The sequence below is a fragment of the Lontra canadensis genome, unplaced genomic scaffold (assembly GCF_010015895.1).
Source record: "Lontra canadensis isolate GAN:19392208 unplaced genomic scaffold, GSC_riverotter_1.0 scaffold1, whole genome shotgun sequence".
NCBI classification, from domain to species: Eukaryota; Metazoa; Chordata; class Mammalia; order Carnivora; family Mustelidae; genus Lontra; species Lontra canadensis.
Window position 1 is genome coordinate 34,731,386 of NW_022630995.1, and position 27,846 is coordinate 34,759,231.

At 39.9% G+C, this 27,846-nt stretch overlaps 1 protein-coding gene and 1 non-coding gene across 2 annotated transcripts in view; both read right to left on the reverse strand.

Moving 5' to 3' along the window:
- UBE2K (ubiquitin conjugating enzyme E2 K) overlaps positions 1-27,846 on the reverse strand; it is a 71,328-nt gene that overhangs the window by 37,270 nt on the left and 6,212 nt on the right. The window lies entirely within an intron of this gene.
- LOC116871965 lies at positions 19,275-19,422 on the reverse strand. The gene has a single exon (XR_004383569.1). It is a non-coding gene; the product is annotated as a U12 minor spliceosomal RNA (small nuclear RNA).

The window sequence follows — 27,846 nt, forward strand, 5'->3', positions numbered from 1 at the left end:
GTATTAAACAATAAATTATAAAATTTTTAAATGAAGTACAGAATATCATGAGAGTAATATTTAACAAAGAGAATCTGGAGGATAAGAAGAAGCTTCTCTGAGGAAACTACCTTTAAAAGATTTATGAATGATGCCAGTGATGGCATTTCAGGCAGAAAGTCCACCCTGTGCAAAACAGAAGCAATAATGGACGTGGCATGTTTAAGAATTGAAAAGCCACCAATATGCCTGGAATACACACAAAATAAAGGAGCAGAAATGAATTGGGGAAAGTAGGCAGGAGCCAGATTACAGGGTCAGGAAGAACAATGAGAAACATTTAAAGCTGTGATTTAACAACCAGATTTGAGTCTTTTTAAGAACAAACCACTGTAGTGAGGAAAAAAACGCCTGGAGGTAGATTAAAGCAGATACAGAGAGAAAGGTTAGGGACCAGTGAGAGTAATCAGAAAGTCCATTTTGGAAAAAAAGGAAGGAAGGAAGGAAGCAAACAAGGAAGGAGGGAGGGAGAGGGGAAGGGAGGAGGACAGGAAGGAAGGAAGTTCACTTTGATGAAAAGAAGTAAATCAATCAAGAGAGATGAGATCGGGGTTGCTCAGTCAGTTGAGCATCCCACTCCTAATTTCAGCTCAGGTCATGATCTCAGGGTCATGAGATCAAGACTCTCGTCAGGTATCCTGCTCAGCTTGGAGCAGCTTGTCCTTCTTCCTCTGCTCCTCCCCCTGCTGACACTCCCACCCCCCATGCCTGTGCTGTCTACCTCTAAAATAATTAAAAATCTTTTTTTTTAAAGATTTTATTTAATTATTTGACAGACAGAGATCACAAGCAGGCAGGGAGGCAGGCGGAGAGAGGGGGAGGCAGGCGGAGAGAGGGGGAAGCAGGCTCCCTGGAAAGCAGAGAGCCCGATGCGGGGCTCAATCCCAGGACCCTGAGATCATGACCTGAGCCGAAGGCAGAGGCTTTAACCCACTGAGCCACCCAGGCACCCCTAAAATAATTAAAAATCTTAAAAAGAGAGAGATGAGGTGGGGCACCTGGGTGGCTCAGTGGGTTGAGTATCTGCCTTCGGCTCAGGTCATGATCTCAGGGTCCTGGGATCCAGCCCCATGTGGGGCTCCCTGCTCAGTGAAGAGCCTGCTTCTCCTATTCCCTCTCTCTGCCCCTCCCCCAACTCATGCATTAGTGCACGTGCTGTCTCTCTCTCTCTCTCTCTCTAATAAATAAAATCTTTTAAAAAAAAGAGAGAGATGAGGAAAAATTTCTAGGAATAAGTTATTATGAACTACAAGTGTATGCTCTCTTAAAGAGGGAACCAGGATTACTCTTATAGTTTGCTTTTCTACTGAGTGGATGACAATGCAATAAAAAACTAAGATAAGGAAACAAGAAAGTGAGAGGTCAAAGTCTGGGGAAGAGGAAAATAAAAACTCAGATTTGGCCATGTTGAAAAGAGCTATATATGAAAATCCAAAGGGCCAAGAATATGGTTCATGATCTAAAATTCAGGAGTGATCTGGGCTGACGATATGACGACAAGCAAGACCAGGAAAAACCAAGATAGTCGGTTACCACTGGCACCAAAGGAAGAAAAAAATTTTTTTTTAAATTTTTAATTTTTAAAATTATTTTTAAGAGATTTTATTTACTTGAGAAAGAGAATGAGAGAGAGAGAATGAGAAGGGGGAGGGTCAAAGGGAGAAGCAGACCCCCCCTCCCCCAAACTGAGCAGGAAGTCCGATGTGGGACTTGATCTCAGGACTCCAGGATGATAACCTGAGCTAAAGGCAGTCACATAATCAACTGAGCCACCCAGGTGGCCGGAAAAAAATGTTTCAAGGAGAGAGTAGCTAATGTTGCTGGCAGAGAGTGAAAATAATAGCTAATACTTATGTAACACCTTATAAGTAGTATTCTGATTTATATGTAATAACTCATTTGACCCTTTTAACAATCTTATGTATTAAGCAACACAGAAACTGAGATATAGAGGTCACACAGCTAATAATTAGTGAAGCTAAGCTTCAAAAATGACTTGTGAGCCAAGACATACATACTTAATTTCATTGACTTATCTTAAGATACCATCAGTAACAGAATGCCCTGTTGTAGGACAGTGAGGGAAAAAAAAAAACAAAAACCTTTACTTATACTTTGACACAATATTTTGTCATTTAGATTTTTTAAAGGGGGGCAGAGGGAGAGAAAGAATCTTAAGCATGCTCCATACCTAGCACAAGCCAATGTGGGGCTCAATCTTACAACCTTGAAATCATGACCTGAGGTGGATGCTTAACCAACTGAGCCACCCAGGCACCCCTAGAACTTTTTATTTTACACTTACTCAAAGAAATGTTAGACTTCACATATCACTTGTGAGACTGCAGAAAGAAAAAGTAAGCAAAACAGTTATTTGCTTCAAATTTAAAGCCCTGAATGTACACACACACACACACACACACACACACACACACACACAAACTTCCAGGACCATAAGTAAGAAACTGGTAACAGTGATTCCCTTAGGGTAAATAAAACCAAGAACTATGGGGGAGCCTAGGTGCCTCAGTCAGTTAAGCATCTGTCTTTTGCTTCAGGTCTTGATCCTGGGGTACTGGGACACAGCCTCACACTAGGTCCCCCTGCTCAGTGGGGAGTCTGCCTGTCCCTCTCCTTCTGCCCCTCCCCCTGCTCTTATGGTCTTTTTCTCTTTCAAGTAAATAAATAAAAGCTTTAAACACACACACACACACACACACACACACACACACACAAACGGATCTGGGACAGATGGGAGACCACAGTGCTATCTGAAAATTATTATTAAAAGTCATCCCTTGAGGCGCCTGGGTGGCTCAGCGGGTGAAAGCCTCTGCCTTTGGCTCAGGTCATGATCTCAGGGTCCTGGGATTGAGCCCCACATCTCTGCTGAGCAGGGAGCCTGCTTCCACCTCTCTCTCTCTGTCTGCCTCTCTGTCGCCTACTTGTGATCTTTGCCTATCAAGTAAATAAATAAAATCTTTAAAAACGAAAAAGTCATCCCTTTTTCATTTTTTCCATTTCTGATGGGGCTATCATAAAGCTACTAAAATCAACAGCATGGTCTTGTAACAGACACATAGACCAATAGAACAGAACAGGGAGCTCAGAAATAGGCCCATACTCCTATAGTCAACTCATCTTTGATAAAGGAATAATCTGATGGGAGGGGAAAAAATTGTTTTTTTAAAAGATTGTATTTATTTATTTGACAGAGAGAGAGGAAAGAGAGAAGACAGTGAGAGAGGGAACACAAGCAGGCGGAGTGGAAGAGGGAAAAGCAGGCTTCCCACTGAGCAGGAAGCCTGAGGCAGGGCTCAATCCCAGGACCCTGGGATCATGACCTGAGCAGAGGGCAGATGCTTAACGACTGAGTCACCCAGGTGCCCCAAAAAACAATTATTTTCAACAAAAATGGTACTAGACCAACTGGAGATCCATGTGTAAAGTAATCTTCTATTACATTTTACGTTTTCTAAACTGGCAAAATTCTTAATATCCAAAACTGCTAAAGTTGAAGGGATATCAATAAAGCTCAGAAGCCCTTTTAAAGGCAATACAGCAAAAAGTAATAACACCATAAAATCTGTCACACTCTTTTTTTTAAAAAAGATTTTATTTATTTATTTGACAGAGACACAGTGAGACAGGGAACACAAGCAGGGGGAGTGGGAGAGGCAGAAGCAGGCTTCCCACCAAGCAGGGAGCCCGCCCCATGTGGGACTCAATCCCAGGACCCTGGGGTCATGACCTGAGCCAAAAGCAGCTGCTTAACGACTGAGCCACCCAGGTGCCCTTGTCACACTCTTCAACCCAATATTACCACTCCTAGAAACTGCCTAAGGAAATAATTTCATTACAGGTAGGAAAAAATATATAACCCTAATGGAAATCACTGATGCATTAAATATAATGAAAAAAACATTAATCCAAGTAACCAATTAATTCAGAGATGTCTAGAAGAATTACAGTGCAATTTAACAGAATACTACAAACAAAAATAAATGAATATAATTCTGGTTTCCAACCCAACATGTAAAAACTTAGAAATCACCACTCCCATCCACAGAGGAAAAAAGCTAAAAACTGAAAATCAACAACTCCTCTGAAATCCATCAGAGAAATGAAGCACAGGGCAAATGCTGGCGTGACTGGGAGAAAGTAAGATTCAAAATTATCAGGGCAAAAGCTCACAAGCATAAGCCATTACCCCAGCAGGAAAAACTAAACTGTAATTGACAAAGTGCTGGAGGCACAGTCAGAATAAATTTGAGAGTGAACAACTCTCAAAGGGCCTTGCCACTTTTGTTGAGTTTTTACCTCCAGGTTCCCTGCCACATTTTCACAGTGACCATCAGAGGAAAATGCGCTCATGCTCCTGGCAGAGAGCGGGGGAACTGAGAAGTACTTCTAAAGGTCACAGCTTATTGGGGGATAGGCTCCCTAAAAGACTGAGACCCAGGGACACCTGGGTGGCTCAGGTCATGGTCCCAGGGTCCCGGGACTGAGTCCTGCATCAGGGAGCCTCCTTCTCCATCTGCCTGCCACTCCCCTCTGCTTGTACACACACACTCTTTCTAATAAATAAGGTTTAAAAAAAAAAAAAAAAAAGAGTGAGACCCAATTACAGGACTATAGACTGCTTCCCCTCCCCCAAACACCACATCAATAGGGATCCTGTGTAATAACAGGGGATTACAACTCCAAGAACTGCATGTCTCAGACCTGACTTAAGAAGATGTCTCTAGGGAGCCCCAGAGGCAACAGGGAGGACAAAAATAAGAACAACAGAGGAGATTTTACACTTTGGTATCTACAGCTATAGCAAACAGTATCCCTGGACAAAGTCAAAGTCTCACACTGAAGGCCTATCTACCTTGGTTCCTTTTACCCAGTACATCGTTCATGACTTTGGCTTTCAAGAAAAAATTATAAGGCATACCAAAAAACAAAACCACAGAAAAAGACTCAGATAGCAGAAATGCTAGAATTAGACTAAAAATTTTAAACTATGATTAATATGCTAAGTGCCATTATGGAAAAAGTTAACAATGCCCAAATCAAGTAGGTAATGTTAACAAAGAGATGGAAACTCTAAGAAGGAATTAAAAGAACATGCTAGAAAAAAAAAAATAAAAAAACCTAACAGAAATGAAAAATGCCTCTGATGGGCCCATTAGTAAGTAAACACAAAAAATGAATCTGTGAGCTAGAAAAAAATGAATAGAAACCCCAAAATCTGAAATGCAAAGGAAGACAAATGAAAAAGACTAGAATCTCCAAAAGGTGTAACATACAAGTAATGGGAATACCAGAATGAGAAGACAGGAAAAGAAGAAATATTTGAAGCAATAATGACCAAGAATTTCCCTAAATTAATGACAGACACTGAATCACAGATCCAAGAAATTCAGAGAATGTAAAAGAGGATCAATCCTAAGAAATCCATAGCTTAGGCATATCATATGCAAACTGAAGAAAACCAAACACAAAGAGAAAAGCTTGAAAAGAAAATCAGAAGAAAAAAAAAAAACCTTGCCTAACAAGGAGCAAAGATAAAAATTACATTGGGGGGGCGCCTGGGTGGCTCAGTGGGTTAAAGGCTCTGCCTTTGGCTCAGGTCATGATTTCAGGGTCCTGGGATGGAGCCCCGCATCAGGATCCCTGCTGGGTGGGAAGTCTGCTTCTCCCTCTCCCACTCCCTCTGCTTGTGTTCCCTCTCTCGCTGTGTCTCTGTCAAATAAATAAATAAAACCTTTATAAATAAGTAAATAAATAAATAAATAAAAAATATTTTTTAAAAAACCATGAAAGCAAGAAAATGGACTGTAGTATTTAGTGTTGAAAGCAGGAATGCATGGGTGGCTCAGTCGGTGGAGTGTGTGACTCTTGATTTCAGGGTCGTGGGTTCAGGCCCCATGATGGATGTGGAGATAAGTTAAAAAATAATAATAATGAAAACAACAGTGTTGAAAGCAAAAAGCCCTACCAACCTAACATTCTATATCTAGCAAAATTATCCTTCAGATATGAAAGATAAATAAAGACTTCTCAAATAAGAATAGGACATCTATTATTAGCTGACCTGTCTTGCAAGAAATGTTAGAGGAAATTCTTCAGGAAGTAGGAAAATGCTATAGATCAGAAACACAGAATTTACATAAAGAAAAAAGAAACAAAGAGCATTAGAGAAAAAATAAAGGTTAAATAGAATCTTTGATCTTACTCTTTTTTGGGCGGAGGAGTTGGGGGGGGAGGGAGGAGGGTGAGGGGGAGAAAGTGGGTTGCAAAGGGCAGAGGGAGAGAGAGTTCCAAGCAGGCTCCACGCCCAGCACAGAACCTGATGCAGGCAGGACTCAATCTCACAACTCTGAGATCATGACCTGAGCCAAAATCAACAGCGCGATCCTTAATGGACTGAGTCCCCCAGGCACCCCTGACTTTTCGTATTCTTAATTATCTAACAGATAAGAATATGTTCAAAACAATAACAAAAAAGTATCTGGTGACTATACCTCATGGGTAAGAAATGAATGAGTTATAGTAGACAGGAGGGAGGAAACGTGAATTTTTTTACATAGTACTCTCACTACTTGTGAAGTAGTACAGTGTTATTACAAAGAGTATCTGTTAAGTATATGCAGCAATTTCAAAGGCAACTACTAAAAATAAGAAAGAAAAAGCACAAATAATATGCTAAGAGAAGAAAAAAAAAACGGAATCATAAAATGCTCAATAAAACAAGTTAAGGCAGAAAAACAGTGTAAGACAAAAAAGAGAAGGAACAAGGGCAACAAATAAAATACAGTAAAAAAAGGAGGGGGCACCTCGGTGGCTCTGATGGTTAAGCATCTGCCTTTGGTTTGGGTTATGATCTGCAGGTCCTAGGATCGAGCCCCATGTTGGGCTCCCAACTGAGTGGGAGTCTGCTTCTGCCTCTCCCCCTGCTTGTGATCTGTCTCTCTCGGAATAAATAAAATCTTAAAAAAAGGAAAAAAAAAAAAAAGAAGGCAGATATTAATCCAAATATATCAACAATAATTTTAAATATCAATAGTCTAAATATAACAAAAGATAAATACTACTGGAGTGGATAAAGAAAAAGGTCAACTATATGCTATCCAAATTGAAACTCACTTTAAATGTAAAGACAAAGACACACTGACAGTAAAGAGAATGGAAAAACTATAAAACTAAGAAAACATAAAAGCTTCATGACAACTGGATTTGGCAACGATTTCTTGGATATGACAGCAACAAAAATAGAAATAAACTGGAATCACATCAAAGTGAAAAGTTCCTGTGCATCAAAGAACACAATCAACAGAGTAAAAAGGCAACCTATGGAGTGGAAGAAATTATTTAAAAGTCATGTAAATGACAAGTGATTAATATCCAGGATATGTAAAAGAACTCTTAAAATAATTTTTTAAAAAATTTAAAAATGGGTAAAGTGGGGCGCCTGGGTGGCTCAGTGGGTTACGCCTCTGCCTTCAGCTCAGGTCATGATCCCAGGGTCTCGGAATCGAGCCCCTGCATCGGGCTCTCTGCTCAGCAGGGAGCCTGCCGCCCCCTCTCTCTCTGCCTGCCTCTCTGCCTACTTGTGATCTCTGTCTGTCAAATAAATAAATAAAATCTTAAAAAAAAAAATGGATAAAGTACTTGGGCAACCCTGCCGAGACGGCTCTCACTCTTGAGAACTTTTTATCTTCATTTAATAAACTTCTATCGCTTTACACACACACACACACACACACACACACACACACACACGGGGGGGGTCAAGTACTTAAATAGACATTTCTCTACAAGATATGCAAGTGGCCAACAAGCACATAAAAAGATTCTCAACATTATTACATAACTATAATTAGGGAAATGCAAATCAAAACCACAATGAGATACAAGGATCTACAGGGATGGCTATTATCAAAAAAAATTGAAAGTAGTAGTGTTGGCATGGATGTGGAAAAACTGGGACCATGTGCACTGCTGGTGGGAACGTAAAACAGCGCAGCCACAATGGAAAACAGTATGTTGTTCATCAAAAAATTGCAAATGAAATTACTATGTGATCAAGCAATTCCACTTCTGGTACATGCTCAAAAATCAGGGTCTCAAATAATTTGCACACCCATTTCATGGCAGCATTATTCAAGAACAGCCAAAAGGGGGGCGCCTGGGTGGCTCAGTAAGTTAATCATCTGACTCTTGATTTCAGCTCAGGTCATGATCTCAGGGTCCTAGGATAGAGCCACATGTTTTGAGGATTCTCTCTCTCCCTCTGCCCCTCCCCCAACTCTCTCTTGTTCTCAAATAAATAAATCTTTTTTAAAAATTCTTAAAGTATATATAAGCATAACAATGGAGTTTCAGGGGTGTCTGGGTGGCCTATCAGTTAAGGACCCAGCTCTTGATTTCAGCTTAGATCATGATCTCAGGGTTGTGAGGTCGACCCCACACCAAGGCTCTGTACTCAATGGGGAGTCTGCTTAAGATTCTCTGTCCGGGGGCGCCTGCATGACTCAGTGTGCCTTCGGCTCAGGTCATGATTCCAAGGTCCTGGGATCAAGCCCTGCATCGGGCTCCCTGATCAGCAGGAATCCTGCTTCTCCCTCTCCCACTCCCCCATGCTTATGTTCCCTCTCTCGATGTGTCTCCCTAATAAATAAATAAAATCTTAAAAAAAAAAAAAAGATTCTCTCTCAGTGTCTTGGTGACTCATTCAGTTAAGCAGCTGCCTTTGGCTCCAGTCATGCTCAGGATCCTGGGATGGGAGCCCCATATTGCATTCCCCACTCAGCAGGGAGTCTGCTTCTCCCTCTCCCTGTGTCCCTCCCTGTGCTCTAGTGCTCTCTCAAATAAAGAAAATCTTAAAAAAACAAAAAAATTCTTTCTCCCTCTAAAATAAACAAATCTTAAAAAAACAAACAAACAAAAAAAACCCAAGGAGCTTCACAATACATGAGGTAGTAAATAAAACTATGAGAAAGAGATGAATCCGCTACTATACTCAGACTGCAAACATCCTTCTACCAGTATTTGACAGATCCAGCAGACAGACATAGATGGACTGATTAGCAAACACCAAACTGGATCTAATGTATATCCATAAACTACTTCATCCAACAGCAGGAGAATATATACTCTTCTCAAGCTCAAAAAACAAATTCAGAAGATCAGGAATAATATAAATTCAAAAGAACAGGAATATACAAAGTATACTGTCAGACAACAATGGAATCACACTGGCAATCAGGGCAAGTGGCTGGCTCAGTCAGCAGAGCATGCAATTCTTTTTTTTTTTTTTTAATATTTTATTTATTTATTTGACAGACAGAGATCACAAATAGGTAGAGAAGCAGGCAGAGAGAGAGGAGGAAGCAGGCTCCCTGCTGAGCAGAGAGCCCAATGTGGGGCTGGATCCCAGGACCCTGGGATCATGACCTGAGCCGAAGGCAGAGGCTTTCTCACCCACTGAGCCACCCAGGCGCCCCCAGAGCATGCAATTCTTGATCTCAGGTTTGTGAGTTCAAGCCCCATAATGAGTGTAGAGGTTACTCAGAAATAAAATCTTTTAAAAATAAATAAACTAGAAATCAATGACAGGAAGACAGCTGGAAAACCTCAAAACACTTGGAGATTAAACAACACACTTCTCAATAACACATAGGTCAAAGAAGACCTCTTAATAGAACTCTTAAAATGTTCGGAACTAAATGAAAACAAAAAGACATCAAAATTTGCAGAAGGTAATAAAAATAGTGCTTTGAGGGCGATTCATGTTGAATGCATACATTAGAAAAAAGTCAAAATTAATCTAGGATCCCACCTATGAAATCAGAAAGAGAACAAATTATATACAAAGTAATGAAAAGTAAAGTAATTTAGAAGTTGAAGCAATGAAATTGAAATCAATGAAATTGAAAACAAGAAATAAACAGAAAAGGCAACTAAACCAAAAATTGGTTCTCTGAAACAATCAAGTAAATTGATAAACTCTAGACAGTTTAAGAAAAAAGAGAGAAGACACAAATACTAAATATCAGAAATGAGACTCATCTCACTAATTCCACAGACATTAAAACGGCAAGTAATATTGCAAACAACTCTATGCTCAAAAATTTGATGACCCAGATGAAGTGAACTGATTCCTTGAAAGACACCATCTGGGGCACCTGGGTGGCTCAGTCATTAATCATGTGCCTTTGGTTCAGGTCATGATCCCAGGGTCCTGGGATCGAGCCCCACATTGGGCGCTCTACTCAGCGGAGAGCTTGCTTCTCCCTCTCCCACTCTCCCTGCTTGTGTTCTCTCTCTGCTGTGAGACACAATGTGCCAAAATTCAACAGATAGACTATCTGAATAAGATTATATTAAGGAAACTGAATCAATAATAACTTTATAAAACAAAAAGCACCAGCCCCCAGATAGTGTCAATGATTAATTCTACCAAACATTTAAGGAAGAAAGTACACCAATTCTCTACCACTTACCATCTCTTTTGTAAGGTAGAAGCAAAAAGTATTTAACTCATTTTATGAGGCCAGTATTACCCTAATACCAAAATCAGACAAATGACAAGTACAGACCAGTATCTCTCACGAACACGTATGCAAAAATCCTCAAAAAAAAAAAAAAAAAAAAAAAAAAAAAGCAAATTTACTCCAACAATGAATTAAAAGAACTATACAGTTACCCTTGAACAGGGGGTGAGGGGTGCTGATGCCCTGTACAGTTGGAAACCTGAATGTAACTTTTGATTCCCAAAAAATTAAGTACTAATAGCTCACTACTGACCAGAAGCCTTACTGATAACATAAACAATCAACACATGTTATATGTTACATGTATTAATACTATAGTCTTACAATAATGTGAGCTAGAAAAGAGAATATACCCACCAGATCATAAAGAAAATACATTTATGTTACTGTACTGTATTTGTAAAAAATGTATTACGTAGACCTATGCTATTCAAATCTGTGTTGTTCAAGGGTCAACTGTACACCATGACAAGTGGAGTTTATCCTGGCCATACATGCTAGTGCAATGTTCAAAAATTAATTAATGTACTGATCATATTGATAGGTTAAAAGAAAAACCATGCAATCGTTATCAACAGATCTAGAAAAACTATTTCACAAAATCCAAAACCCATTCACAATAAAAACACTCCATATAAACTAGGAATAGAGTGGAACTTTCTCAACTTGATAAGTAATGTTTACAAAAAAACTAAGCTAACATCATATTTAATGACGAGAAACACAAAGCTTTCTTAGTTAGATCAGGTAGAAGTCAAGGATATTCCCTCTTACCATTCCTTTTCAACATTAAACTAGTCCTAGCTACTGCAATAAGAAAAGGTGTACAAATTGAGAAGGAAAAAATAAATTTTTGTTCACAAATGACACCATGTAGAAAATCTGAAAGAAATTACAAATTCTGAGAATAAGCAATTATAGCAAGGCTGCAGGATACAAGGTTAATACACAAAAATCAATCACTTTATATATATCAGCAATGAAAAACTGGAATTTGAATTCAAAACACAAACCATTTAACATTAGCACCAGTAAGGCAGAATAATGAGGTATAAATCTAACAAATATGTGCAAGAATTATATGAGGAAACTTACAAAGCTCTGATGGATGATATTAAAGGACTAAAAAAACGGAGTGACATTACCAAGCTTCAAGATTTACTGTAAAGCTACCGTAATCAAAACATGGTACCGGCCAAAGAACAAAGAGATCCATGAAACAGAATATATAGCCCAGAAATAGACCCACATAAATATAATAGTCAAATGATCTTTGACAAAAGAGCAAAGTCAATACAACAGAGCAGTCTTTTCAACAAATATTTCTGAAACAACCAGACATACACACATGGGGGAAAAAATATCTAGACACAGTGCTTACAACACCCTTCATGAAAATTAACTCAATGGATTAGAGACCTAAACATAAAATACAAAAGTATAAAACTCCTAGAAGATAACAAAGGGGATAATCTAGATAAACGGTATGGCTATAACTTTTTAGATAAAACACCAAAGGTTCAATCCATGAAAGAAATAACTGATTAACAAGAACTTCATTAAAATAGAAAACTGTTGTTCAAAAGACAATGTCAGAATGAAGGAATAAGGGATGGGAGAAAATATCTGCGCAAGATGTATCTGATAAAGGACTGTTACACAAAACATACAAAGAGGGGCACCTGGGTGGCTCAGTGGGTTAAGCCTCTGCCTTCCCCTCTAATGATCTCAGGGTCCTGGGATCAAGCCCCACATCAGGCTCTCTGCTCACTGGGGAGCGTGCTTCCCCTCTCTCTCTGCCTCTCTGCCTACTTGTGATCTCTGTCAAATATATAAATAAAATCTTTAAAAAAAAAATTCATAAAATTCAACAATTAGAAAACAACACAAAAAATGAACTTAAGACCTTAACAGACAAGATATACAGATTGCAAATAAACATATGAAAAGATGGTCCACTTCATATGCCACGGGGTAAATGCAAATTCTAACAATGAGATACCACTACATACCTATTAGAAGAGCCAAAATCTGGATGAAATGCTGGCAAGGATGTGGAACTGCAAAAATTCTCAATCAGTGCTGGTGGAAATACAAAATTATGCAGCCACCCTGGAAGACAGTTGTAGTTTCTTACAGAACTAATCACACTCCCTGGTTATTTACCCAAAGGAGTTGAAAATTTACGTCCACACAAAAACTTGTACACAGTTGTTTATAGCAGCTTTTTTCATGATTGCCAAAACTTGGAGGCAACCAAGATGTACGTCAGTAGATGAATGGATAACTGCCATACATTCAGATAATGGAAAATTAAATATATATTTATTACATATATAAATAGATAACAAAAATAACTATCAAGCCACAAAGAGATACAGAGGAAAGTTAAATGCCTATTGCTAATTGAAAGAAGTCAATCTGAAAAGGCTATACATAATTGTGCAATTCCAACTACATGCCATTCTGGAAAAGCAAAATTATGGAGACAGTAAAAAGATCAGCAGTGGTGGCAGTGAGGAGGGAGATGGACAGGATGACACAGAGGATTTTTAGGGCAATGAAAATAATCTGGGGAGGTGCCTGGTTGGCTCAGTTGTTAGAACATGCAACTTCTGATCGTGGGGTCAGGAGTTCAAGCCCCACGTTGGGTACAGAGATGACTAAAAAATAAACTTAGGGGCGCCTGGGTGGCTCAGTGGGTTAAACCTCTGCCTTTGGCTCAGGTCATGATCTCAGGGTCCTGGGATGGAGTTCCGCATGGGGCTCTCTGCTCATCAGGGAGCCTGTTTCCCCCTCTCTCTGCCTGCCTCTCTGCCTACTTGTGATTTCTCTCTCTCTCTGTCAAATAAATAAATAAATCTTTAAAAAAATAAAATAAAATAATAAAAAAGGGAAAAGACAAGAAAATATGCCTTTACTTCTACCACTTAAGAATAATCCTTTCAGGGATGCCTGGGTGGCTCAGTGGGTTAAAGCCTCTGCCTTCAGCTCAGGTCGTGATCTCAGGGTCCTGGGATCGAGTCCCCCATGGGGCTCTCTGCTCAGCAGGGCGCCTGCTTCCACCCCTCTCTGCCTACTTGTGATCTCTGTCTGTCAAATAAATAAATAAAATCTTAAAAAAAAAAAAAAAGAAGAAGAATCCTTTCACCTAAACACAAACACTATTATAAAATCCAACACGAATTTATTTTGCATAAATGTTATTTTAACCACAAGAATTTCAAACAACGAAGACAGATCTCAAATTATTTCTGAAGCTGTGACTTGAAATCCCCAATCTCTAGAACAGTGAGAAAGTTAATTTCTTGTTTATGCCATGCCCACTACGATATTTTGTTATGGTAGCCTAGGTTGATCAAGACATCCACACACTGATGATAAGAAAAGGGAAAGGGGAAAATCATTATTGCCATTGGAGCTGACTACTATACCAATCTTTACTCTGATAATAATTATTTTTCTTTCCAGTTGATGACAGAAAACTCTTCTTTCTGGGAGAATATTAGCTAAGCAAATGTAGAGTTGCCGATTAGGAAAATCAACTTTCTGCAATGCCCAATGAAGTAACTGGTGCAGGCAAAGATCAAATAACCTAGTACCGCTAACAGTGAGGCAACATGATATTATTACACATCTATTAATGACTAAATATGAAATATATACTACACTTGGAGTCTTGTCAAAAATGTTGACCCTGAATCTAGTCAAACCTTTACACAAACTCCCACTTTACAAGAAATACAAAATGCACCTTCATAAAGAAATCTCCAGGATTTTCAGTGTCAAAAAAAGAAAAAAAGAAGGGTGTGTGTCAAAGAACCACTGTAAATTTTAGAACACTAAGTAGTAGTGTTCTAAAAGTAGATCCTTAAGATCTTAAGTAGATCCTGCTCCCCCTCCCAAAAAAGGCTATAAAACCTGAGGACATATGAGATTAGATATCAAGGAATTAACATTTTCTTTGGTAGAATAATGATACTATGGTTATGTAAAAGAATGTTATTTTTAGGAGATGCAAGCTCAAAATTTTGGTAGTGAATTACCTTCATATCAGTAACATTAACAACTGTTGAATTGAATTAGTGGGAATATAAGTATACTTCAACTTTCCATTTGAAAATTTTCTTAATAAGGGGCACCTGGGTGGCTCAGTCAGTTAAGTGTCTGCTTTCAGCTCAGGTCTTGATCCCAGGATCCTGGGATGGAGCCCAGCATCCGACTCCCTACTCAGTGGGCGTCTGCCTCTCCCCCACGCCCCCATGCTTGTGCACACATGCGCTGTCTCTCAAGATAGGAAGGCAGGAGGAAAGAAGGAGGGGAGGGAGATTTCTTAATAAAAAGTTAAATACGGACACCTGGGTGGCTGAGTAGTTAGGTGTCTGCTTTCTGTTCAGGTCCTGATCCTGGAGTCCCAAGATCAAGTCCCGCATCAGGATCCCAGCCCAGCTGGGAGTCTGCTTCTCCTTCTGACCCTCTCTCCTCTCACGCTCTCTCTCTCTCACAAATAAATAAATAAAATCTTTTTTTTAAATTAAGTAAAATTAAAAAATAAAACTGGACAACTGATTTTTCTTTTCTTTTAAAGATTCTATTTATTTATTTGAGAGAGAGACAGTGAGAGAGAGAGCATGATCGAGGAGGTCAGAGGGAGAAGCAGACTCCCCATGGAGCTGGGAGCCCGATGCAGGACTCGATCCCAGGACTCAGGGATCATGACCTGAGCGGAAGGCAGTCGTCCAACCAACTGAGCCACCCAGGCGTTCCTGATTTTTCAATTTGACTTAAAAAAAAAAAAAAAAAAAAAAAAAAAAAGATTGTATTAATGGTAAGACTATGATGAAACTGGCTATCTCATGCAGTGCCAGTGCTACGGTAATTTACAACAAACTTTCTGGGAAGCACTTTGGTCATCAGCATATGAGAAATTCAGACACTATGACCCAGTAACTTTTTTCCAGGAAATCTATCTTAGGGAAATAAATTAATATAAAAATTATATATATTCCATTCAATACATACACATACACACACACAGTGGAAGAAACAGAAATAACCTTTAAATGTTGAAGAAAAGAATGGTTTAGGGGCACCTGGCTGGCTCAGTCAGAAGAGCATGATCTTGGGGCCCCTTAGTTCAAGTCCCATGTTGGGTATACAGATTACTTAAACAAATAAAACTTTAAAACAAAAATGGTTTAGTCAGGTAATATTTAATATATGTTAAATACTATTAATATTTAATGCCACTTAATATTTAAACAATGAACTTTTTTTTTTTTTTTTTTAAGATTTTAAGTAATCTTGGGGCACCTGGGTGGCTCAGTCATTAAGCACCTGCCTTCGGCTCAGGTCATGATCCCAGGGTCCTGGCATGGAGTCCCATGTCAGGCTCCCTGCTCACCAGGAAGCCTGCTTCTCTCTCTCCTACTGCTTGTGTTCCCTCTCTCCCTGTCTCTCAAGTAAATAAATAAAATCTTTAAAAAAAAAAAAAAAAAGATTTTAAGTAATCTCTACATCCAACATGGGCTCAGACTCATAACCCCGAGATCAAGAGTTGCCCAATCCACCAATTGAGCCAGCCAGGCACCTCTGAATAGTAAACATTTTAAAAGAATATTTAATATTTATCAGGTACCTGGGTAGTTCAGTCAGTTAAACATCTGACTTTTCTTTTTAAAAGATTTTATTTATTTATTAGAGAGAGAGAGAGAGAGAGAGAGAGAGAGCGCGCGCGCGCTCACACAAATAACAGAGTGGCACACAGAGGGAGAGAGAGATGCAGGCTCCCGCTAAGCAGAGAGCCCAATGTAGGGCTCAATCCCAGGACCTTGGGATCATGACCCTAGTCAAAGGCAGATGCTTAAATTACTGAGCCACGCAGGAGCCCCAAATGTCCAACTCTTGATCTCAACTCAGGTCTTGCTCTCATGGTGGTGAGTTCAAGCCCCAGTTGGGCATGGAGCCTACTTAGGAAGAAAGGAAACAGAAAACATATTAAGAGAAAAAAAAACACAAAACAATAATACTACATACTATGACCTTGATTTGGTTTAAACACACACACACACAAAAACAAAAGAAAAAGGATGTCGGGTTGCCTGGGCAACTCAGTCAGTTAAGTCTGTCTTCGGTTCAGGTCGTGATCCCAGAGTCCTGGGATGGAGTCCCCTGTCGGACTAGTTGCCCAGCGGGAAGCCTGCTTCTCCCTCTGCATGCCCTGCCAGCTGCTCCTCCTGCCTGTGCTCTCTCTCTGACAAATAAATGAAATCTTTAAAAAAAAAAAAAAAAAAGTTACCAGCAACAGCTATCTGTGTCTGATGAGAGACTGTTGCTTACACCTGTCATCTTTGTACATTTCTAAATTCTCAAAAAAGAGTAAGGAGACAAAGACTGTGCTTCTAATAAATATTTAAAGATTATAAGGTCTTATCCCCATGGTCATACACATAACTTCCATCATCACCAGAAACTGTACCTTCTCTGAAATCCATTTCAAGTTTCTCAAATTCCCAACCTCCTTAGATCAAGTTCTATTTACTACTCCAAACCCAGCTATTAGCTAGTTTAATCAAACATCACCACTCTCCATCATTATCAATCACTCCCTTGCTAACCTTGAAGCTTTTGTTCCTTCATGGTACTCACATGGCAAAGCCCCATGCTAGTTAAATTCATTCCCCAATTAACTTAAACAAAACAAAACCACCTTCCTATATCTGCCCCAAGCAGCACTGCTGGGAAAAAACACACACACAACCATCATTAATTGGTCTCATGTTCAAGTGAAGACCACAAATCCCAAATGAAAACTTAACATTGCCCTAAGTGTCTCTGCTCCTATTAAAGATTAATTCTTCCATTTATATTCATAATATCCCCCCTCTGCTCTTCTCAAGGACTTTACAGGCTCAATCACTCCTCCTTTCTCTAGCATAATCAATTTCTCCCATCCATCAATATATAAACATAATCAATAGAATATGAGAAATTTTTTAAGGGGCACCTGGGGTGGCTAAGTTGGTTAAGTGTCTGAGCCTTGATTTTGGCTCAAGTCATGATCTCTGAGTTGGAGATCCAGCCCCGAGTCAGGCTCTGAGCTCAACACAGAGTCTGCCTACCCCTCTCCTGCCTGCACTTGTGTGCTCTCTCTCTCTCTAAAATAAATAGAATCTTAAAAAAAAATTTTTTAAGATTGCTGAAACCATATTCTTCTGCAGTTCCCCTTCTCTTCTCTGCTCCTGTCAAAACAAACTTTAAAAATTAGTTGACCAGGGGCGCCTGGGTGGCTCAGTGGGTTAAAGCCTCTGCCTTCGGCTCAGGTCATGATCCCAGGGTCCTGGGATCGAGCCCCGCATCGGGCTCGCCGCTCGGCGGGGAGCCTGCTTCCCCCCCCACCCGCCCGCCCACCTCTGCCTGCCTCTCTGCCTACTTGTGATCTCTGTCTGTCAAATAAATAAATAAAATCTTTAAAAAAAAAAAATTAGTTGACCACAGATTCTAGTTTCTCACCTCACTTCCTAACTCTGTCCAATCATACATCCATCTTCACCATTCCAATGAAAATATTCTAGTCAAGGTCACCAATGATAACTGTGCGGCAAATTCAGTACTCATTTCTTTCACTCAGCAGCATAACAAAACTGACTGCTCTCAGAACTCATCTCTTGATTTCAAAGACACCACACTCCCCTAGTTTTCCTAATATATCACTAATAGCTCACTCTCCTTATCTTTTGATGTTTCTTCTAGGCTCAACCACAAAAGATGCTAGGCATCTATGACAAAAACCAGAACTCTGTCCTAGGCTCCCTCCTTTTCTAACCAAATTCTCCTACAGTTAAGTCACCCAATCTAAGCTTTAACCTGACAAGAATGAAGCAAAACTCTTAAATCTTCCCCGACACTTTCCATGCTCCTCCCACTCTTTCCCATCTCGGAAAATAGCACCCCCAAATGTCTGGTTCCTAGGTAAAAGATTAGGTGTTTTTCTAGGTTCTTCACTTTTCATCTGCACCATCAGCAAGCTCTTTTGACTTACCTTTAAAACATATCCCAAATAGTTCTCTTCAGCCTCCTATTTAACTATAATCCCAAGTTACAATCATCTCTTGCCTAGGCTATCTAGAAAGGCTTCCAAAAAGGTCTTCCTTACTTCATTCTTGCCACTTTCCACCTCCACAGGGCAAGATGTCTAACCAACTTCCATCCTCCTTTTTCTTTCCTAATGAAACCCTGATTTTAATTGGGGAGCAATGTGCTCAGCTAAAAAAACATCCTCCAGTTTCTCTTAAACCAAGAAGATGTTATGACACAGGCCAGGATAAAAATAAAAATAAAAATAGATGTCACTGAATAGGATTTCTCAGAAAGCTCTTTAAAAGGGGGAAACTCAGCTGACATGTTGATTATGCTTTTCCCTTTCTGAAATTCAGACATGTTGTCTGGACCTCTGACAGGCATTTTGAGAGTTTAAGGACAAGGGTCAAACTCCTAAGAAAGGTAAATTGAAAGTTAGTAGTCTACTAACACTGTATAATCCCTAACCAACCAACTCTGGGATACTTTCCAGACTGGACTTTACTCCAGCCAAAATCAACCCCTAACTCCTAAACCCTTTTTCTTTACATCTTCAGTGTCAATTTATTCTCCACACAGCAGCTAAAGTGGTATTTTTCTTAAGGGGGAGGGGTAGATCTTGAATCCCAAGGATCCCACAAGGTAGACAGGTAACCTTGGAGCAACATTTACCTACTCAAAAATACATTTCACATTAGCAGTGAGGAATCAGGCGTCACCCTGAATTGTTATTTCCTTAGTCATAAGTTTAAGGCATCAAAGTGTTTTGTTTTGTTCTGCTTTTAAGAGAGAGAGATCTAGAGAGTAGGGGTGAGGTGGGTGAGGGAGAAGGGGCAGAGGGACAGGGAAAGAGATTCCCAATAGGTCTCCACACCCAATATGGAGCCCAATTCCGGGCTTGATCCCACAACCTTGAGACTATAACCCGAGCTGAAATCAAGAGCTGGACCCTCAGCCAACGGAGCCACCCAGGCGTCCCCCCAAAGTGGTATTTTAAAAACAAAAATTTTGTTTTCTTTAAATCCTCAAATGGATTTCAGGGTCACAATACAAATTCCTTACTTTGGACTTAAATTTTATGTGATCTGGCTCCTGCCTACATCTCTAACTTCACCTTGCATCATTCACGGCCTCTTACCCACAATACTGCAGCCACAATAACCTCCTTTTGCTTGCTTAAACATAGCAAATTTATTCGTAACTTATGGCCTTTAATTTACATTCACTATTTCCTCTGATCTTACAGATGAATAAATCTTTTTAAAAATTTAAAAAAGTATTTGTTAAATAAAAAGCTTTGGGCATTGATGATACAAAGACAAACCATGATGCTTACTCTTGAGGATGCCTACTCTTAAGCTTCTCGGGAATCATCAGGCTCCCTGCTCAGTGGGTACTCTGGTTCTCGTTCTCCCTGTGCCCCTCCCCCTGATCATGCACACTCACCCTCTCAAATAAACGTATAAAACCTTTTTCCCCCCAAGATTTTATTTATTTGACAGAGACACAGTGAGAGAACACAAGCAAGGGGAGTGGGAGAGGGAGAAGCAGGCTTCCCGTGGAGCAGGGAGCCCGATGTGGGGCTCCATCCCAGGACTCTGGGATCATGACCTCAGCCAAAGGCAGCACTTAATGACTGAGCCACTCAGGCGCCCCTAAATGAATAAAACCTTAAAAAAAAAAAAAAGTAGGGAGTCTAGTATGAAAGACAGCTTCAAATCACTGAAAAACATTAAAAATTGTAAATCTGGGTTGAAAGTCAGATTGGAATTATACTCAAACCTTTGGAAAACTTCAAAATGTGTTTATATATGCAAACGTACATAAAAAAAGAAAAAATAAAATTAAGATGTATCTCACATGTTTGAACTATTTCATAGACAAAAATATTTTAAAGAAAGAATTATTGGGGTGCCTAGGTGGCTCAGTGGGTTAAGCCTCTGCCTTCAGCTCAGATCATGATCTCAGGGTCCTGTTCAGCGGGGAGCCTGCTTCCCCCTCTTTCGCTGCCTGCCTCTCTGTTTACTTATGATCTCTCGCTCTCTGTCAAATAATAAATAAAATCTTAAAAAAAAAAAAAAGAATTATCCCCAGGGGTGTGATTACAGATAATTTTTATTATAGTTCCATGTAGTTTCCAAAATTCAATAATAAGCAAACATGTTACTTTTGTATTCACAGAAACTGACTATTTATTTAAAAGGGAAAAGCAATTAAATGGTTCTACAGTGACTGTAATGATTACTAGTGCTTTCTGTATGCATATAAGAATTGATCATCCTGATGTATGACTAAGTTAATTCCAATTTACCCTCCTAAGTATCAGTTTAAGGGTTATTCCCAAGGAACTCTTTCCCTGAGATTAGGTTACACAACCCCCAACAGTTCTCCTTACTTAAATCCAACAAACACACATATAATTGTTCAATGTTTCATGGCCTTACTAGATCATAACTTACTCCATAACAGCGTGGACTGTATTTTTTTTTAAGACTGACTGATTTCAGAGAGCACTTGGCACGTGCGCGCGCGCGCACACACACACACACACACACACACACACAAGCATGAGCAGGGAGAGGGGCAGAGTGAGAAGAGACTCCCTGCTGAGCAGGGGGCCCAATTGGGAGGGGAAGGGGCTCCATCCGAGGACCTTGTGATCATGACCTGAGCTGAAGGCAGAGGCTTAACCAACTGAGCCGCCCCAACTGAGTCACCCAGGCACCCTGGACTATGTCTATCTTATTAACAACACAGATGGTATTCAATAAATATTTGTTAAATAAATGGAGAAAAATGTAGACTTAAACTAAAGAGTTAACCCACAGTGATAGAGATGACGTTATAGTATTATATAATACTAAATATATGCTCCCTAAGATCTTTAACAAGGAAAACTGCAAAACAAATCAAAAAAAGATCACCTTCTCACCATCTTGTTTCCCAGGTTTGGCTTTGACATTACATCACCCCAAAGCATGAACTGACCAAATTATCAACACTTACAGTGAACAGAAACCCATCTCATCTATGGGCCACCTTTATCAACATATTATAAAGTCCCTACTCTCAGAAGCAGGATAAGCGGTCATACCTTCATAATGGTTGGGGATGAGCTCCCTGGTGCTTAAAAAAAAAACCCTTAAACTCATTTGGGAAAACAAATTGCCAGGTAAGCTTACTGCTTACCTGGCAATGAGCTAAGCAATGGAGAACTGAAAATATAAGTCTCTGCCTTCAATGACTCACACTCACAGTTCCTAAGAGCAGTAAGAGATAAAGCACCTAAGGATTTAATCAAAGTATGACCAAGCCTACAGATAAAATGTCTGACACATATAACCACCTAATATCCCATCCAAACAACCAATGGCCTAGTAATACCACTCTCAGATACACACCCACAATTCTTACACACATGTACCAGCAAAACCTGGAAATAACCAAATGTTCCAAAGATGCATAAACTTCAGTATATTCTATTTAAAAAAAAAAAAAAAAAAAAGAACTACTACAGAAGGATTTAAGAAAAATGAAATAAAATATATTATCACTGCTGAAAAACAACAGTACCACACTCAAAGTACGCCAATCCCAAACAGGACAGTTCACATAAAGCAAAGAAACCTTGGGGTGCCTGGGTGGCTCAGTCAGTTAAGCATCTGCCTTTGGCTCAGGTTGTGCTCCTAGAGTACTGGGACAGAGCCATATATCAGGCCCCCTGCTCAGTGGGGAGTCTGCTTCTCTCTCTGTTCCTCCTTCCCATTCATGTTCTCTGTCTCTCTTGCCCACTCTCTCCCTCAAATTAAGCAAAAACAAATAAAAACACACAAAAACAAAAAAAAACAAAAAAACCTACAAGTAAAGTACCCATAGTCACTTGAGAAAGAAGGCTACATATACTAGCCCTGCATCTGTAATCACTAGAAAAATATGTAATCCCAAAAAGGCTAAAAAAAAAAAATTAACAGAATAACATGGCAGCCCTAACACCTACACAAAGGTTTATGCACTTTCTGCAGCAACTCCAAAAAACAAAAGTAGATGCCTATCAAAGATTTTCTGCCTTACTGTAAATGTTATTAAGCCTACCAATGCCAGGCACTATACAAGACAAAGGAAAAAAGATGAATAAGCATCCTCATGGAGCTCAATGATATCTAGCGGAACAGAGAGACATATGTACAATTACCAATGTATAGGACACCTGGGTGGCTAAGTCGTTAAGCACCTGCCATCCGCTCAGGTTATGATCCCCGGGTCCTGGGATCCAGTTCCCCATTGGGCTCCCTGCTCGGCAGGAGCCTGCTTCTCCCTCTTCCACTCCCCCTGCTGTGTTCCCTCTCAGGCTGTCTCTATCAAATAAATAAAAAATAATAATAAATAAAAATTACCAATATATCTACAGTTACTACTCTAACAAAATCCTAACAAAATGACACTGGGAAACGGGTAAACTGTGTTTTCCACAAAAGTTTTATGAATGGCGGCATTTTAGGATAAGTTTATTTCAAAGACAAAGGAGGAGGAAGGGCTTATTCCAGGCAGACAGAATAACTAAATGGTGAGAGGTTTAGCACAGCTGAAGGTCTGAGAGTGAAGTATGTGTAGGCATGCAACTGTGATGAGATTTGACGGGAAACAGGTCAAGAAAGGTAGGCTAGAACAAAAGTATACAAGTTTGTCTTTATGCAATAGGCAGTAGAGAAACTAAAGGAAAATGACAAGGTCATAAATCATGTGGCATGGGGGCACTCGGGTGGCCCAGTCAGTAAAGCATCTGGCTTTGGCTTACATCATGATCCCAGGATCCCGGCATAGAGCCCTGCATCCAGCTCCCTACTGAGTGGGGCGTCTGCTTCTCCCTTTCCCTCTGTTCTCCCCCTGCTCTAATAAATAAAATCTTTTAAAACAAACGAACAAACAAACAAATAAATCCATCCATCCTGTGGCATGGCACGAGGAGGGCTGAAGAGAGGATGCAGAGAAATAAATGTAAATAAGCAAACTGTCTTAGACACTTGGGTGGCTCAGTCGGGTAAGCCTCTGCCTTCAGCTCGGGTCATGATCTCAGGGTCCTGGGATCAAGTCCCACATCAGATTCCTTGCTCAGTGGGCAGTCTGCTTCTCCCTCTGCCTGCCACTCTCCCTGCTTGCACGCTCTCTCTCTCTCAAATAAATAAATAAATAAATAAAATCTATTAAAAAAAAGAACCTAGGGATAAAAAAGAGGTGAAGTTAAAAAATAAGCAAACCGTTTTACTATAATAGTAAATAAAACTTTTACTTTTAATAGTCCATCTGGGTGAAAACCCAACCTAGAGTGATTAACAAAAGGAATGCAAAAGAGGAAACAAAGATTTAAGAGATAAATGGAAAATAACAGATGAAATCAACTTAGAAAGTGTAGTAACACAGTATGAAGGAAAACCAGCAGTATCAGAGCAACCACAAGAGGCAAGTGTTGAGAAATGAAGTGAAAGGTATACAAAAATGGACTGATGAGAAGTTACTCCACATTTGACAAGTGGGAAGATAATGATAACGTCTGAAGAAGTAGTTTCCATATGATATGGTGGAGATAGAAACCTGAGGACAGCAGTTAAGGAATATAACCTACATTTGCTCCTATAAACAAATTTAAAACATCTTTGTAATTAAAGGAAAAGATTTCCTAAACAAAATACAAAAAGCATACCATACAGGGGCGCCTGGGTGGCTCAGTGAGTTAAAGCCTCTGCCTTCAGCTCAGGTCACGATCCCAGAGTCCTGGAATCGAGCCCCGCATCGGGATCTCTGCTCCGCAGGGAGCCTGCTTCCTCCTGTCTCTCTCTCTGCCTACCTGTGATCTCTGTCTGCTAAATAAGTAAATAAAATCTTAAAAAAAAAAAAAAAAAAAAGCATACCATACAGGAAAAAATAGAAAAATGTGACTTACTTCTTTCTAAGTGAATTCTACCTCCAAAACGGGCCTTGAACTCACAACCCCAAGATCTAGTCACACACCCTACCAACTGAGCCAGCCAGGCACTCCCCTCAAAGTGTGACTATTTAAAAATTAAACTTCAGGGATGCCTGGGTGGCTCAGTGGGTTAAGCATCTGCCTTCGGCTCAGGGCATGGTCTCAGGGGCCTGGGATCGCGTCCCACATCGGGTTCTTTGCTCAGCAGGGAGCCTGCTTCCCCTCTCTCTCTGCCTTCTTGATCTCTCTGTCAAATAAATAAAATCTTTTAAAAAATAAATAAATAAAAATAAATAAAGAATAAAAATTAAACTTCAGACAAAAGATATGACAAAGTTAAGCAAAAGAAAACAGTCACAAAAGGACAAATATAACAGAGTAGTTCATAGAGACACAAAGTAGAGCAATGAACCACAGGCTGGGCAACAGAGAAGTAGAGTTAACATTTAATAGATACAGAATTTCGGTTTTACAAGATGAAGTAAGTTCTGGAGATGAATAGTAGTAATGGCTGTACAAAAATGTACACTGAAACTGTCACTTAAAAATATACAAGATGCCGGGACGCCTGGGTGGCTCAGTTGGTTAAGCCACTGCCTTCGGCTCCGGTCATGATCCCAGGGTCCTGTGATAGAGTCCCACATTGGGATCCTTGCTGAACGGGGAGCCTACATCTCTCTCTGCTTCTGCCTGCCACTCTGCCTGATTGTGCGCTCACTCTCTCTCTCTCTGACAAATAAGTAAATAAATAAAATCTTTTTTAAAATAATAAAAAAAGAAAAGTTGCAGGAAATGTAGAATATTAAACAATCATCTATGGAAAAAAATTTTAAACTTTTAAAAACACTAAAAAGTGCTTTGACATTAAAAAATCTTATGGTTTCGGGGCACCTGGGTGGCTCAGTCGTCGAACGTCTGCCTTCGGCCCAGGTCATGATCCCAGGGTCCTGGGATCAAGCCCCGAATCAGGCGCCCTCCTTGCAATGAACCTGCTTCTCCCTCTCTCACTCCCTTAGCTTGTGTTCCCTCTCTCACTGTCAAATAAATAAGTCTTTAAAAAAAAAAAAAAAACACCTTATGGTTTCAATAGTAAAAACAAAAGTATGAATGGGAAGGACATAGGCATCTTCAGCACAGTGGTTACTTCTAAGAAAGAGAATGGAAAAGGGAAAAGGTTACAAAGTGAACTTCATCTACATGTTGTTTTATTGCTTGAGGGAAAGAGCAAGTTAACCAAGTATGAGAGAGTTAAGATCTGCTAAATCTATACCACGAACATAAAGGTATTCACACCTACTGTTTTCTAAACTTCAAAGTGTAAGATATTCCATAATCTTAAAAAGCAGCTTTAAAGGGGCGCCTGGGTGGCTCAGTCGTTAAGTGTCTGCCTTCAGCTCAGGTCATGATCACGGTCAATTTAAATATTTAATATTTTAAGTAAAATATATTTTTTAAGATTTTATTTATTTATTTGACACACAGAGAAATCACAAGTAGGCAAAGAGGCAGGCAGAGAGGGGGCAAGCAGACTCTCCGCTGAGCAGAGAGCCCAATGCGGGACTTGATCCCAAGACGGTGAGATCATGACATGAGGCGAAGGCAGAGGCTTAACCCACTGAGCCACCCAGGCGCCCCAAGTAAAGTATTTTTTTTAAAAAAGAATTTGGGAAGCCCTGTTAAAATATAAATTTTTTAAAAAGCATCTTTAAAAATAATGGACAGGTAGAAAGCAGCGGACATGATTGCACACTATCCTTTCCACCATAATCAGTAAATATTTGGGAGTCAGAGACCTAGTTTCCAACTCCTGTTCCACCAACAAGTTGCCTGATACTGAGAAAGTTAGGTACTTTCTTCAAAGCTGCAATTTTCTAATCTGCAAAATAAGAATAACATCAATCTCGTAAGGCTGCCAAACATATAAAATGCCAGACAGCAGGCATTCAACTGAAGTATTACTTTAAATTTGCAGTAAAAGCAAAGAACTGAAGGGAGAAAAAGGGCAAAGGTTTTGAATGAAATGAAGTTCTCTCCTTTGCAAAATTACATAAGAGAACAAGGGATGTCAGATGGATGTGACCACCACTTTCTATTTTCCAAGAATCAATTTTAAAATAGGAATTTTAGGGGTGCCTGGGCAGCTCAGTCAATTAAGTGTCTGCCTTCCACTCAGTCATGATCTCAGGGTCCTGGGATCAAGCCCCATCGGGCTCCCTGCTCAGTGGGGAATCTGTTTCTCCCTCTCCCTTGTCCCTTCCCCAACTTGTACCCTGTGTGCACACTCTCATTCTCAAAGAACTCTTTAAAAAAATAAAAAATGGGAATTTTACCTAAAGATTCAAGATTACATATATCATAGGATTAGAATCTAGATTTCTTGGTGCAGTTCAAGGCAACCAGAGTCACATCAAGAAATCCCAAATAATCCTGTAAAGCTGTATTATCTGAAATGCTTCCAAATAAAGTACTTTTTCACTTAAAAAGGTCACATTTTATTGTTTTATTTTTTATTTTAAAGATTTTTATTTATTTATTTATTTGACAGACAGAGATCACAAGTAGGCAGAGAGGCAGGCAGAGGAGGAAGCAGGCTCCCTGCTGAGCAGAGAGCCCGATACGGGGCTCAATCCCAGGACTCTGAGAGCATGACCTGAGCCGAAGGCAGAGGCTTTAACCCACTGAGCCACCCAGGCGCCCCAAAAAGGTCACATTTTAACACAAACTCTTCCCCAATTTATAACTGTCTCCTTTAATAAAAAAAATTTTTTTTAATTTACTTGACAGAAAGAGAGAGAGAGCTCAAGTGGGGAAGTGGCAGGTAGAGAGAGAAGCAGGCTCCATGCTGAGCAAGGAGCCCCATGTGGGGCTCATCTCACAAGATCTTAGCCAAAGGCAGCTGCTTAACCGACTGAGCCACCCAGGTACTCTTAACTGTCTCCTAAAGAAGGATTAACAAACACCATAAGAACAAGGCCCACATTTTTCTTTTGCATTCCCCTTGGCCACAGGTTGTTTGCACAGAGATGACAAAGTACCTCTATCGTTAAGTACTAAAGCCCCTTCATTTAAATCCTTTTTTTCAGGCAAATTCACACAGCACTATCACTACACTGAAGGAACCCTTTATGATCCAAAACAATAAGCAAAATATGAACATATAGCTAATTTTGACATCTTAACAGCTATCTGTTCAGATGTCCCAAGAATCGCTTTGAGCAC